General features: G+C 38.6%; 1 protein-coding gene across 1 annotated transcript in view; it reads left to right on the forward strand.

Annotated features, from left to right (window-relative positions):
• The first annotated feature begins 1,158 nt into the window (after nt 1–1,158).
• The window catches only part of dlgap1a (discs, large (Drosophila) homolog-associated protein 1a), an 879,958-nt gene continuing 866,950 nt past the window's right edge, over nt 1,159–14,166 (forward strand). The window contains exon 1 of the mRNA XM_039754830.1: nt 1,159–1,527. The gene's annotated coding sequence lies outside the window, so the exon portion shown is untranslated. The remainder of the gene's footprint in view (nt 1,528–14,166) is intronic.

Raw genomic sequence — 14,166 nt, forward strand, 5'->3', positions numbered from 1 at the left:
GTTTCCTATAACCCCATACCTGTCTGTCTGCATTGTAACCTGCATATTCAACTCTAGGGTTCTCTATGTTGTGCTTATTGCTGATTGGGGCCGTCCTTACTTCAAGACCTTTACTTCACCCCAGTTTTATTTAACAATAAAGTTACTCTACGTTTTTTTCTTACATCGGCTATGATTTAAAAATAGGCAGTATATATAAAAACCTGGATTAACTGTATCTGTACATCCGTGTAATATGATTTCTTTAAATTACAAAAAACTGGATATAAGTGTAATATCAGAGGTACTTGTGTAAAGCACAAGGTTGCTGGTTCAGTCCCTCCCTCCACCTCCCTTCTTGATCCAGAGTAAATCTCTTAATCAGGCTGTTCTCTAGTTATATATATAAAGTAAACCCATCTAGCAAACATACAATATAAAAATAATCTTCAACAAGTATGAGACAGCAGCTAAGGCATTAAACTTTAACCCCTAAGATTGCTAGGTCAATTCACACCTCTTGTCTCTGTGTGAATTATTTAACCTTGCTATGCTCTTCTAAAAAATCATGTAAACAAAGTTACTGTTTCTCGGTACATGTACAGCACATTGGAAGGCACTATATAAAATAAAACAAACACTCAAAACACAAAATTATATGTGATTATGTCCATATTGCGGCTATGATTTATTATTTTCTTTTTATGTAAAGATGTTCGCACATTGCTGAATAACGACTTTCAGTAACGTTTTATTAATCCGAAAGCGTGCTTATTTTCTAAGCATATAATGAAACAAGCCCCGCTAGTTCAACACACAAAATTAAAGTTTAAATTCGTGCGCATATTTTCACACAGCCATCCACTTTCTTCCCTTGGTACCCTCTGTGCTTAAAATAAGAACCCGTTGTAGCACCATGTTGCTGTCCCTCTGCGTGTGCGCCACCTAAAGAGCACTGGGGAGGCTATTTAAATCTCTCCGCGCGTCTCTTCTCGCGCACAGTCGCTGCCTCTTTCAATTGCAGGCAATGTATCGTGAAAATCTTTATTTTACTCAAATAGATTCTAATAAATACAGCACAGCACGTCATCCAACATTTCAAAGAGCCGTGATAGATTCTCCGCAGAAATGAATGCCTTCACGGGAACACACAATTAAACGGATTTCCTTTTTAGCAACGTTAAAAAGAATACTCAGTGCATCCTGGGTATATTATGCTAATTACCCGGATCGGTAGGGTCTTCCAGAAGCCAGTTATCCACACCGGGTATTCGCTGCATCTTTATTTTCTTTTGTGCATTTGATTTTTTTTCTTCGTCTGTCTTTTTTTCTTTAATTTTTGAGGACCTTTGCGGGTGCAGCACCCAGCCGCCTGTGTCAGGTGCCGGCGGCTCAGCCAACGATGTGCCTCAGCCTCTTCACCACTCAAGAGTAAATACCGTGCAAGTCCATTAGAAAGCTAAGCTTGGGACTCTGTGTAATTTCAGGATTAACTGCATCTGTGCTCGTCATATGTTACTGAGATTTGATGACTGGATCATTTTACAGGTAAGAACGGTTCTATTCCTAAACTCGACGCTTTCTTGGAATATTTGGTTACCTTAGAGGGAATCTGCTCGAGGACCTTGTATAGCCGCGGGGATGACCCCTCCGCGCCTCATTAATTGATTTCAGCCCGTTTGTAGCATTTTGCGCAGCGTTTGACAAGAGAGGACGTGGCCAGTTGTAGGCTGTGCGCTAGGCACCAAAGAGAACAAACAGCGGAATCGATGCGCCCGCTTTCGAGGTAGAGTGGTACGGTACAGTACCTTTCTGTTTAAATGCCAGTATGGTTTGCAACTTATTTCAGTTGAAATTAGTACCGAGTGGCATGGTGATATACGGCGCATCACTGTCACCCTCATCGTATAATCCGAAGTATCTGTGAAAACAGTGAATCCAAAAAACATCCGAAACATTAAGGATGTCAGTTTAGTTAGCAGATTGCTTATATTCATTCACATCAGAATGAAAACAGGTCCATACATGCCTGCGCAATTTGACTAACGGCTCATTGGTGTATATTGTTAATTATAAAGGAGTTGTGTACAAAGTAAATGAATTAAACAGTTGCACAACACTTCTGATGAAGCATATAGTAAATGATTTAAAAATACAACCCATCCTCATAATTTTCACAAGTTTGTCTAACACCGTAAAGCGATTCCGCCACAAACCGTTTTGAAATGCAAGTAATTTTGCCCAGACAATGTTCAGGGGTTTAAGAACGAAATCACTTAGTGATGGATTGCTTTCAATATCTTTTGTGTCTGCTTGACTGAGACCGGAACGAGTTTAGGAGCGACAAGAAAGCGCTCGTAGCGCGAAGCACTTAGACAGGCAAGCAGGAACGCGCCTGTGCGCATCCACCTCCGCGCTGTCCGAGCGAATAAAAAGGAGCAGTTCGATGAATCGCGGCGACGTTTTCGGATGACAGAGGATTTCCGCGCACGTGTGCCGTGTAACCTTTTTTTCTATCAATCAAAGCGTCTCCACCCCCTCCACCGTTGCTGCTGTCACACACAGGGAAGGGAAGCCTGTCACCTTACAGGTTTAGAAACGCAGCGGCTTTCGGCACTTGAAAGGATTAGGGTAGGCATCAGCAGAACGTGATGTTTAAAGCCCTGTTAGCTGCATTTTCAAACCTAATAAGTGAGTATTTAGCACTGCACCCGCTCATACACTGAGATACCCAAGCTGGATATTAGATTTTGTGCCTAAAATGACGATTACTAGAGTGGTGCTGTCATTTTATAGTGCTTTTCGTGGCGAAATAATGACACGCCAGAGGGCAGACGGTGCTCTTTGTTGCAGTACATCTAATCAGTTAAACTGGCACGAGTAAATGTGGATTTTTTTTCCGTAAGTGTGCCCAGTGGCTGGTTTTTGCCTAACCCTGATTTGGATTGACCGTGCTAAATAATGGATTGACGGACATTCATTGGCTAAACTTTGAAAAACAAATCCTTTCCCCACTTAGCGGAAGACAAGCAGCTTTTTCATTTAAAAAGGGAAAAACAGAAAATCTAGTGGGCATTGTCTTCTTCAAAGTAACAATTGTAAATAATAGACCATAGCTTTCACACGCAACAGTTATCAATAAGCGCTATGCCACCCTCAAACTAAAGCTCACCAACTCCCCCGCGTTCAGCTCTTCGGTACGCGGCCTACGAGAGCTGCTACACAACAGAACGTAAGATCGATGTTATTGGAGCGCGCACAGGATCGTACTTGCACTTTGTAACAGTGACACACTAAAATGTAGGAACCCCGACAGAGGTCGTTGGCGGAACCTCAGTCCGGGTAAATGCCTATAATCATTTCGGATCACCGTGCACTTATGTCCAAGGAGTTAGATTTATTTTAAGCCTCACGGCTTTAAAAGGCAAGGGGCTTTGCGTTGCTTAGCTGTCGCATATTATTATGCAACCTGTACGCAGGCATCAACAATTCGATAAAACGAGCCGTTATTGTGTGCTGTACTAAATGCATTACTTCAATCAATAATCTAACACCTTTCAGTACTTCAAAGCCAGAAAACATATGCGTGCATCAGTGTTGCCATAAAGTAATACATTTTAAAATGAATAATTCCATCCATTGTCCCTTATACAAATGTTTGCAAACACGTACTCGAAAAACAGCAGAGGCTCGGGTCAACCAGCATAGGAACATCAGGTAAACCTGTGCCCAGAAGACTGCCTTGAGTAGCAACGCCCATAATTAAGAGGAAAAAACATTCATAACTGCCTTTATTAGAGAAATAAGACACAAAAGAAAAACAAATACTGGTTCTGTTATTATTATTGCTGATGTTAGTAATAACGGTAACGGGAAAATTAAGAAATAGTTGGTATTCCAAGCTTATGTTTTATCTTCAAGATGCAAATGTTCCTGATTCTTTTAATGACCTGTTGTGAAAACTCCTCTGTCTCTGTATGTTTTGACTTTTCGCTAATGTATTGTTTTTGTATCTGTCTCAGATGTGCCACATAAAAATGTTGCCAGCTGAGCTTGTTTTGAAGCTTGGTGGTTGGTGACAGCTGATTTTGGGTTGAAACACTGCTGGTACTCTGTAATTGCTATAGGGTATTTGAAGTAATTTACAGCTACTTAACTATTTTTGGTGTGTGATCACCAGAACTTCTGTGACTCTTACAAAATCTGAGGAAAGCACTGTAAAAAGGAGTACTGTATATAAAACTGAACATTACAAAGTAATGAATGCATTTGGGACATAGTAATCACCTTGAAATCAAACATTTTTTACTCATAGAAGTCTAATATTTACACTCACATGGTTATTCTTTTACCTATTTTTACAAGTCATTATTTCTACTTGCAGTTGTTTACAAATTAAAAATGGATTATGATCTCCAAATGTACAATAAGAAGATTGTGATAGTAGAAGAAACATGTGGTAAATATAAAAGGCTAAAAATGTTGCGGTTATCTATAGTGTCTTATGTTACACTTGAACTAATCTACTGTGTATAACATATTTAATAATGCTATTGTTTACCTAGATAACATTTTTTGGTAAGGGCATATTCATACTACCAGTTGCCAGTGTATTGAGCACTGTTGGCAAGAATTTAGATTTCACCGGTTGTTAGAACTCTATGAGCCTGTCAATGAGTAGGGTGTTGCATAGACAACATATGGATTTAAGAGACAATTGATATCACAGAAGGAATCATACCAGTCCAGATGAAACAATCTGCAATCTTTATACCAATCAAGCTATGTCTTTCAGATGGTTTCTGTGCTTGACAGATTAATTGGTGTGGTGGCAGGAGTATTGACGACATTGTACGGGATCATTGTGGAGAAGTGGGAGTGAAGACCTCTGACAAAAATTTTGTTCTACAGGACAACCTACATCATAGATATTTATGGTCACAATCTCTGTGTGGTCCCCAAAATGAAATGAAAACCCATAACAAAAGGTCTTATAGCTAGGAATCTTAGTATTGACAAGCTCTTGGAGACAGTTACAGTACCCACTGTCTCACTGAAAACAGTCTCAGAGTGTGGTACAGACCTTCAGTACACACGCTGTTTCCCTTAAACATACTGTGGAATTTCAGAATTGTGGCTAATTATGTTGCTGTGTAAATTATTCTTAAGCAAATGGATTTCATTCCCATTTTAAGGTACCCATTTTCAAATGTCAACAAGCTGGTTTATTTTATTAATATTGGTTGGTGGGTTTCAGAATTAGCTGTTTCTTTTGAAGATTTACATAAATTGTGGTTGAGGAGTCATGCATAAATTGAAGTAGTGTACATTTAACAATTAACTTTAGAGTAGGATATGTATTATTTTTTCCTTTTCTAAATATCCACTATGATTGGAAGGTTGGGGACTGATGCTTAACAAATCTTTTTCAGCCCTCACATAACTTGTAGGTGAATTCTGGTAACAGTAAACTTGTTTGCACTAGTAAAGTAAAAAAACTGTCAAAACAAAAGAACACGTTTACTGCCTTTGACAATAACATCTTTTTATTTGGGGCTGGATATTATGTTATTATTTCTGGAGAAACTATGAGTGACTCAAAGGTATATCCTGAGACGCAGTTAAAAGCAAGTTAGTGTTAATAAATAATGTGAAAAGAAAGTATAAAAGCATTTCATTTAGTCTTTAGTTTAGTAAAATGAGAGATTAAGCTATTTTAAAACACTAATTCTGAGTATAACTTTTAAAAGTTTATACGGCAAAACTGCATTAAATTGCAAAATGTACTAGCATATCCTCTAATATTACATGTAGTGAAAGAATTTTTAAAGTGCTTTAAGTAGTTGTGGTTAATTGACCATTATAGAAGGTCTGATCTACAAGTCTCTACACCACCTGCTTTATTGTATAAGTGTTAAAAGCATGAATCGGCTCTCTTGTTAAGTGCTAATCAGAGAATGTTGTAGTCTGAATGGAAGAGATATGAATCACAGGGACTGTTCTGTTACAAAATAGAAACTAACTTGTCAGGCTTGATATAAGAGGGTGGTTGAATTTCCTCTACCAACACTGTAATTGTAAGAGATGATGATCATTAGAGATAATGCTATTCAAAATCAGATCTTTGGGTTTCTCATTAGATAAGGTCATATGGAAATTAATTAAAAATTACAGAATAATAGACTCAAATGTTCAAATACAGGGGAATTCATTTATACCATTCCAACGTGTATTTGTTTGCATTCATGTAAGTTGTAGTTTACATTTTCAGCTCAGCGATACTGTACTGGGTGTCACCTGTCTGCCCCTTAACACTAACATGAACATTAAGTCACTTGAGCTCTTAAATAATGAAAGCTTTACGTTTCAATTGTGTACATATTCATATTAATAAAAGCTAACTGAGAGAATGTTTGTTATGGTGACATAAAAGTGTTCATTTATTGCCATCTGCAGGCATGTCGAGATTTGTGGCAACTATCCTGGCCATCTTGCTTTCACCATTTTTGCTTGTTCTACCTATTTACCTTCCTGCAGCAAAATGAAATTCACCACATCTTAATTTTACACTTGTCTTGTACCAAACGGCCATTGATGTTCTGCCTCCACTTTACATCAGTGCCAGGGTTGTGGGTATTGCAAAAACAGTGGCTGTCTAAGAGTGAATCTTTCTTGTAGCTAATCTAGGCAGTTTTTCCCCCTGCCCCATTTAGAGATCTGGCACCCAGACAACCTACTGTTTCTAGCCTAGCTAGTATTTTCTCAATAATCCCACTGAATGAATTCCCTTAATAAGGTTGTTTTTTTCCCAGCCTCACCATCAACACATTTCTCTAATTCTGCACTTGCATGTGCCACTAGGCTGGGCACATGAATATGCACATTCTACACTTACACAAATTAGATCCGTTGTCCTATTTACTCCAGCAAAACCTGTTTTATGGCCTCAGCTATGCTCAGCGAGACTGAATACAGAGGACTGCATTTACAACGAGTCCTTGGCCTAAGACACAGCAGCAGGACATAATGTGCCTTTTTATTAATCTAGTCCTTTTATTTCAATTATTGGGGTTTCTCTTGTTTCTTTGAGGCCCATTTTCTTTTCTAGCTGTAAAATCTGGTATAGTAGTATATTAGTAGCATACTAATACCATATTTTCAAAACATGATGTGAATAATCAATAAAATGCCCTTTATTGTATAAATCAAAATTTCTTATGAATTATTTATTCCTACATTCTTACATTTCTAGCTAAGTTTTTCAAAATAGAACTATTCAACATATATTTATCCTGATAATCAAGTTGTATAACAGTAACAGCTATAAATCTGTGATCACTGCGGTGTGTGACTTTATTTTAAATATTCTCTTTCCAAGACTTCTCTGACAGCACAAACATGTGTTTTTCATTCACTGATTAATATTTTATACTTTGTATGTTATACTTGATGTTGAAAGTTTGGCACCTACTCAGACAACTCTTGTCTACTATGTCATGGCCAGGACATCTATATGTAAGTTTTTACAGTTTTTCAATATCCTCAAAAATGATTGAAACTTTGTTTTGTTTGTTTTAGAGGCTGGAGAATCTGGTCACCACATTGTTTTTTGAATGTAAAGTTTTTTTAATGTTGTTTAAAAGTGAATTCTTGTTTGAGCATTTTGAAGAATCTCTTACTTTGAACCTTTTTTCTGGGCATTGACTAAGATTTGCATATGTTTTGGCTGTACTTAAAATTTTTGGTTTCTAACATTCATGCTACAAGCTTCTACTTCAGAGTTTTGACTCATATCCTTGGTTATGTTACATAATCATGTCTTACTTTTTTTTGAACTTGGCTAATTATTTTTTGTGATCCATCAACTCATTCCATCTATATTCAAAATGACTGCTGCTCTGTGCAGTCAGTACTGTAATGACTAAAAGTTCCAAAAAAGTTTCAACAAATGCTGTAAATATTTTTATTTATTCTCCTTCAAAGCAAAGTTACAGTGCTGTAAATAACAAAATGTTATATCTGTTCAAAACACAAAATAATGTTAGATCAAAAACAAATATTGAAAGCAAAATGTTCAGAACCTTTAAGTTTCAACAATTGTTGTCTATCTAAAAAATACAAAGGAGATTTTAGAATAACTTCCATTAAAAAATAGGAAATTGTATTTAAAAATGTTTGTTTAAAATTAAGCATTTAGAACTGCAAGAAGAGCAATATTTTGATTGTGATTGGTTTATGCATTTCTTGAGTTATATATACACCATGTATATGTATGAACACACATGCACACACTCAGTAAAACAAAGGCAGAATTAAACACCCACAAACACAGGTAGACATCACAGAGGAAAGGTCAGACTGTACTTGGGGATTCCTAAGTGCACATCCATCAAGAACTCACAAGCGTTCTCATATGATACTTATGGCAAAATTCTCTGTTAAATGTTACTTTTGGGTGACCAGAAGCAGGTGTATGGGTGCAAGTATTTTTTACTAGCCATGTGCGCCCAACTACGTTGCACGTGTTAAAGTTGTCTGTGAAGGGCTCCCTGTTTAAACGCAGCTGCCAGTCGTGAACTGGGCCCTTCGTCGCACAGCATTATGATTTTTTATAAGGGAAACAAAATTACAAAAGAAAACCCTTGGATATTGATTCGATAGGAATGGCCTACTCGGAATCACTGTCCGAATCGTAATTATGTGGTGGTGTAGGAGCATTTCTGCTTCTGTCCGTTCACAGTCCATCTCGTTTTCAAGACGCTATCGTTTCCTCTCACGATCTCTTCTCAACTTTTCTCCAATCTCACAAGTTGCTTTGTGGCAATCCAAAGAGTAAGGCAATATACACGGAGCAATGGTTATAAAAGGGGGACACATAGGTAGCCAGGCTCTTTAAAGCATAAATAGGGATCACTTCACTGACATATGAGCAAGCCACGGTACAACTGTGAGACGCGCAGCACTCGCCAGCTACAACGTAACAATAATAATTTCCGGAACGTGCTTTTACGTTGTCATTCATTTTACCCATTGTCTTTGTTTCATTCATATGTTACGTAGGCACGTATCTTTTATCTTCGGCAATCTCATTCTCTAACCAGACCTCAGGAGCTAACCAGCGCAACACTGTCCACCACCCCTTTCGATATTCCGGCACATTGTTGACATCCGTGAGTAATAACAACGTACTAAACTGGTAGGTGGTCTACGCATGCATAGAATTCGCGGACAAACAAAGATCAAGATCTACTTGAAGATCTCTTTAGTTAATTTAAAGCACAACAATTTGTTTAGTTTGAATGTCTGTGTTTTGAGGTGTGACTGGCGTACTACAGTCTTCAGTAGTATAAGCCTGGAGGAGATTCTTAATGCAATGCCTATGTTTTAGCTGTCTCTCTACTGCCATCTTGTGCTTCTTCTTCTAATTCATTCGCGGACAAACAAAGATCAAGATCCAAATGAAGATTATATAGAGAGATTACATGAAATATATCAGTTTGATTTGTGGCCATTTTCCTATTTCCTGACCTATATCCACAAAGTGCAGGTAATCTGTGGCACAATAGTAAAAGCAAACACTTTCCATAGTCCCTCATTTACAGCACTGCAGAGGAGTGTAGTGCATTTTTCAAAAATGTGACATGCTTTAACTTTTCTGCATAAAGACACACAAAACTACACTGCTGTGCACAACATGGGAAGCCTGTTGCTAGGTACTCCTTAGCAGCTGTTTTTTCCTTGTTCCCATAGCAACTGTTCTTTCCTTGTTCCTGTTTCCTGTGATTAAGCGTTGAGGGAATTTTTGAAACTCGCACTTTAAACATTTCCCCTTCCCACTTCATCGCAATCACGTGAATGTCTGGTCAGGGTTTTGGGAGAAATGTGAGTTTGCTGTTGCAAGTGTACCATCCCACTTTAAATGCAATTTCTGGATCACCAGGTTATACTGTTTATATTATACATTTGGTTGAAGTGAGAGGTTAGTTTTAAATAACAACTTGGAGAATCTGAGTATCATTTTTTACTCTAAATTGTTAAACTTGGAGCTCTGAATTCTTAGGACATTCATGTTAAATTTCCAACTGGGAAACTGACATTTTCTGCTTGTCTGATAGCATGGGTCTGCACCATAGACACATCTATGCAACAGACAATGATGGAATGCATCCAATATCATCTCTACTTCCAATGCATCTTTTGAATTGCAATCGCCTTGACTACCATCATAATTATATCGTAAGAAAACCACAACGCATGTGTGAAGACGCAACGAAAAGTGCATGTGATAGGAAATGTCTCAACTGTTTGTAATTATTATTGTTTTTTTGTACGGTAATAACTTTTCACCACAATTTGGCAGAATGACAAATTTGAAATTACAACAAGAAAATACATGAAACTAGGTGCATTAACATATAAAAGGCACATGGAAAACACACTTGTGTAAAACTGTTTCTCTGTTTGTGAATATGTGTAAATCAGACCTTAGAACTGAGATTGGATTAGATTTTATGTTATTTAATAACCAGAACTGAAATATTAGGAATTAGTGACTACAGTGCTATGAGGACAAAACTCACACAGGAAGCAGTATAGATTGTCAGATGTTTTCAGGCACTCTTTCTAATGTACAGTATGTATTGCAGACTGCAGTTATAATTATATACTGCTCAAAAGAATTAAAGGAACACTTTTTAATCAGAGTATAGCATAAAGTCAATGAAACTTATGGGATATTAATCTGGTCAGTTAAGTAGCAGAGGGGGTTGTTAATCAGTTTCAGCTGCTGTGGTGTTAATGAAATTAACAACAGATGCACTAGAGGGGCAACAATGAGATGACCCCCAAAACAGGAATGGTTTAACAGGTGGAGGCCACTGACATTTTTCCCTCCTCATCCTTTCTGACTGTTTCTTCACTAGTTTTGCATTTGGCTACAGTCAGTGTCACTACTGGTAGCATGAGGCGATACCTGGACCCTACAGAGGTTGCACAGGTAGTCCAACTTCTCCAGGATGGCACATCAATATGTATCATTGCCAGAAGGTTTGCTGTGTCTCCCTGCACAGTCTCAAGGGCATGGAGGAGATTCTAGGAGACAAGCAGTTACTCTAGGAGAGCTGGAGAGGGCCATAGAAGGTCCATAACCCATCAGCAGGACCAGTATCTGCTCCTTTGGGCAATGAGGAACAGGATGAGCACTGCCAGAGTCCTACAAAATGACCTCCAGCAGGCCACTGGTGTGAATGTCTCTGACCAAACAACCAGAAACAGACTTCATGAGGGTGGCCTGAGGGCCCAAATGTCTACTGCGCCCTGTGCTCACTGCACAGCATCGGGGAGCTCAATTGGCATTCGCCATAGAATACCAGAATTGGCAGGTCCACCACTGGCGTCCTGTGCTTTTCACAGATGAGAGCAGGTTCACCCTGAGTATATGTGAAAGACGTGAAAGGGTCAGGAGAAGCCGTGCAGAATATTATGCTGCCTGTAACATCGTTTAGCATGACTGGTTTGGTGGTGGGTCAGTGATGATCTTGGAGGCATATCCATGGAGCGACTCACAGACCTCTACAGGCTAGACAACGGGATCTTGCCTGCCATTAGGTATCAGGATGAAATCCTTGGACCCATTGTTAGACCCTACGCTGGTGCAGTAGGTCCTGGTTTCCTCCTAATGCACGACAATGCCCGGCCTCATGTGGCAAGAGTATGCAGGCAGTACCTGGAGGATGAAGGAATTGAAACAATTGAATGGCCTTCACGATCCCCTGACTTAAACCCAATAGAACATCTGTGGGACATTATGTTTCGGTCCATTAGGCGCCGCCAGGTTGCTCTTCAGACTGTACAACAGCTCAGGGATGCCCTCATACAGATGTGGGAGGAAATGCCACAAGACACCATCCGTCGTCTCATTAGGAGCATGCCCTGACGTTGTCAAGCATGCATACAAGCTCGTGGGGGCCACACAAGATACTGAAAAGCATTTTGAGTAGCAGAAATTAAGTTTTTGAAAAAATGGACTAGCCTGCCACATCTTCATTTCACTGTGATTTTAGGGTGTCTACTCAATTGAGCCCTCTGTAGGCAGAAAACTTTTATTTCCATTAAAAGACTTGGCATCCTTTTGTTCCTAAGACATTGCCCTGTCGTTATTTGTATAGATATCCAACTTCATATTGAGATCTGATGTATCTAATGTGTTTCTTTAAAGTGTTCCTTTAATTTTTGTGAGCAGTGTACGTGTGTATTATGAATAGGTATCTGAATATTTCTTAAATCTAAAAAAGACTAAAGTATTATTATCAAGTGAAATAAATACTTTTAGGATGTTTGAAGACATTACATTGTTCTTTTTTGAGGATGTATGAATGAGGGTACTTTCTTTTGCACTGTAGACAAGCTAAAAGCAAACTGCTAGGCACTTAGACATGAACAGCAATTTGAAGTAAACAAATAATATAAACATACAAAAGTTTTTAACTTTATGTATAGAAACTAATGCTTTCAAAAATGTAAATTATATAAAACAGAAATTTAAAAATCATTAAATATTTTGCTGTAAACTCTTGATTCAACAGATCTTGTATATAAATGTCTATGCATGGAAGCGTGCGAGTCTGTCTGTCTGGCCCGGAATTGTGAAGCTACAGTATGAAGCTCAAAGAAAGTGATTCTGTCACCAAAGTGAAAACGGCGAGAAAAGAGAAACTCGCTTAGCTGCTAATACACAAGCGAGGCAAGTACATCAGCAAAATGAAACCTCTGAGAAGAGATAAACTCACTTATTTGCTGATAGACCACGGAGGCGAGCACGTCAGCAAAATGAAACCACCGAGGATAAAGAACCTCACATAACCCACTAATGCACAACCAATGCAATTGATTGCTTGAAGTGCCAGAATCCATGGTTTCTAGGATCCCCTGCTTTTTACAGCACGGGCTTATATAATAATATTCCTGGTCTTATCATACACAATAAACCACATTAAATTAAGTAATATATACAGTATATTGTAAGAGAGACAAATGACCATGATAAAGAGTTGGGGTACCAGTCTTGTCACCACATATAAGTACCTTTGGAATAATAAACAACATACATGCAATTATTGCAGAGTTGTCTTTTCAGATTCAAGTTCAGAACAGAACTGTTCCAAGGGGGTGGAGCCTTTGGCTTTGGGTCCTTTTGACAAGGATGAGGTGGTTACAGGTGGACGGACACTGGAAGTTACGTCAGAAGTTATAGCCGTCAATCATCCGGTCTGGAGAGGGAGGAAGAGAGAGGCATTTGGACACAGTGATAACCCCTGGAGCGGCAGTAGAATTATAGTCACTAGAGCCCTTCAGCTCTCCCTTATGTGTGACAATATATATATGTTTATAAAATACAAAGTTTACTCACTCACTCATCAGTTAGTTTAGTTAAAAAGCTGAAAATTGTCAGGATGGTACATTTAAGTAACTAAGTATCCTCTGGAACAGGACTTTTCTGTATCTTAATATTTAAGGTTTACTCCCCATAAAAAAATTAAATACAGTAATCCCTCCTCGATCGCGGGGTTGCGTTCCAGAACCCCCCGCGATAGATGAAAATCCGCGAAGTAGAAACCATATGTTTGTATGGTTACTTTTATATATTTTAAGCCCTTATAAACTCTCCCACACTGTTAACATTATTAGAGCCCTCTAGACATGAAATAACACCATTTAGTCAAAAGTTTAAACTGTGCTCCATGACAAGACAGAGATGACAGTTATTTCTCACAATTAAAAGAATGCAAACATATCTTCCTCTTCAAATAATGCGTATCAGGAGCAGAGAATGTCAGAGAGAGAGAGAGAGCGAGAGAAAAGCAAACAATCAAAAAATCAATACGTGCTTTTGGGCTTTTAAGTATGCCGAAGCACTGCGATAAAGCGGCATTTGTTAGAGGAGCGTCCGTATCCTCTAGGCAAACAGCCTCTGTGCAAACAGTCCCTCTGCTCACACCCCCTCCGTCAGGCAGAGAGAGTGAGAGAGACAGAGAAAAGTAAACAATCAAGCACCGCGCCGGAAGCATATTGTATATCATTGAGGAGTTTTATTTAATACATGCTCTGATTGGGTAGCTTCTAAGCCATCCGCCAATAGCGTCCCTTGTATGAAATCAACTGGGCAAACAAACTGAGGAAGCATGTATC

Source organism: Polypterus senegalus, chromosome 5 (assembly GCF_016835505.1).
Source record: "Polypterus senegalus isolate Bchr_013 chromosome 5, ASM1683550v1, whole genome shotgun sequence".
NCBI lineage: Eukaryota > Metazoa > Chordata > Cladistia > Polypteriformes > Polypteridae > Polypterus > Polypterus senegalus.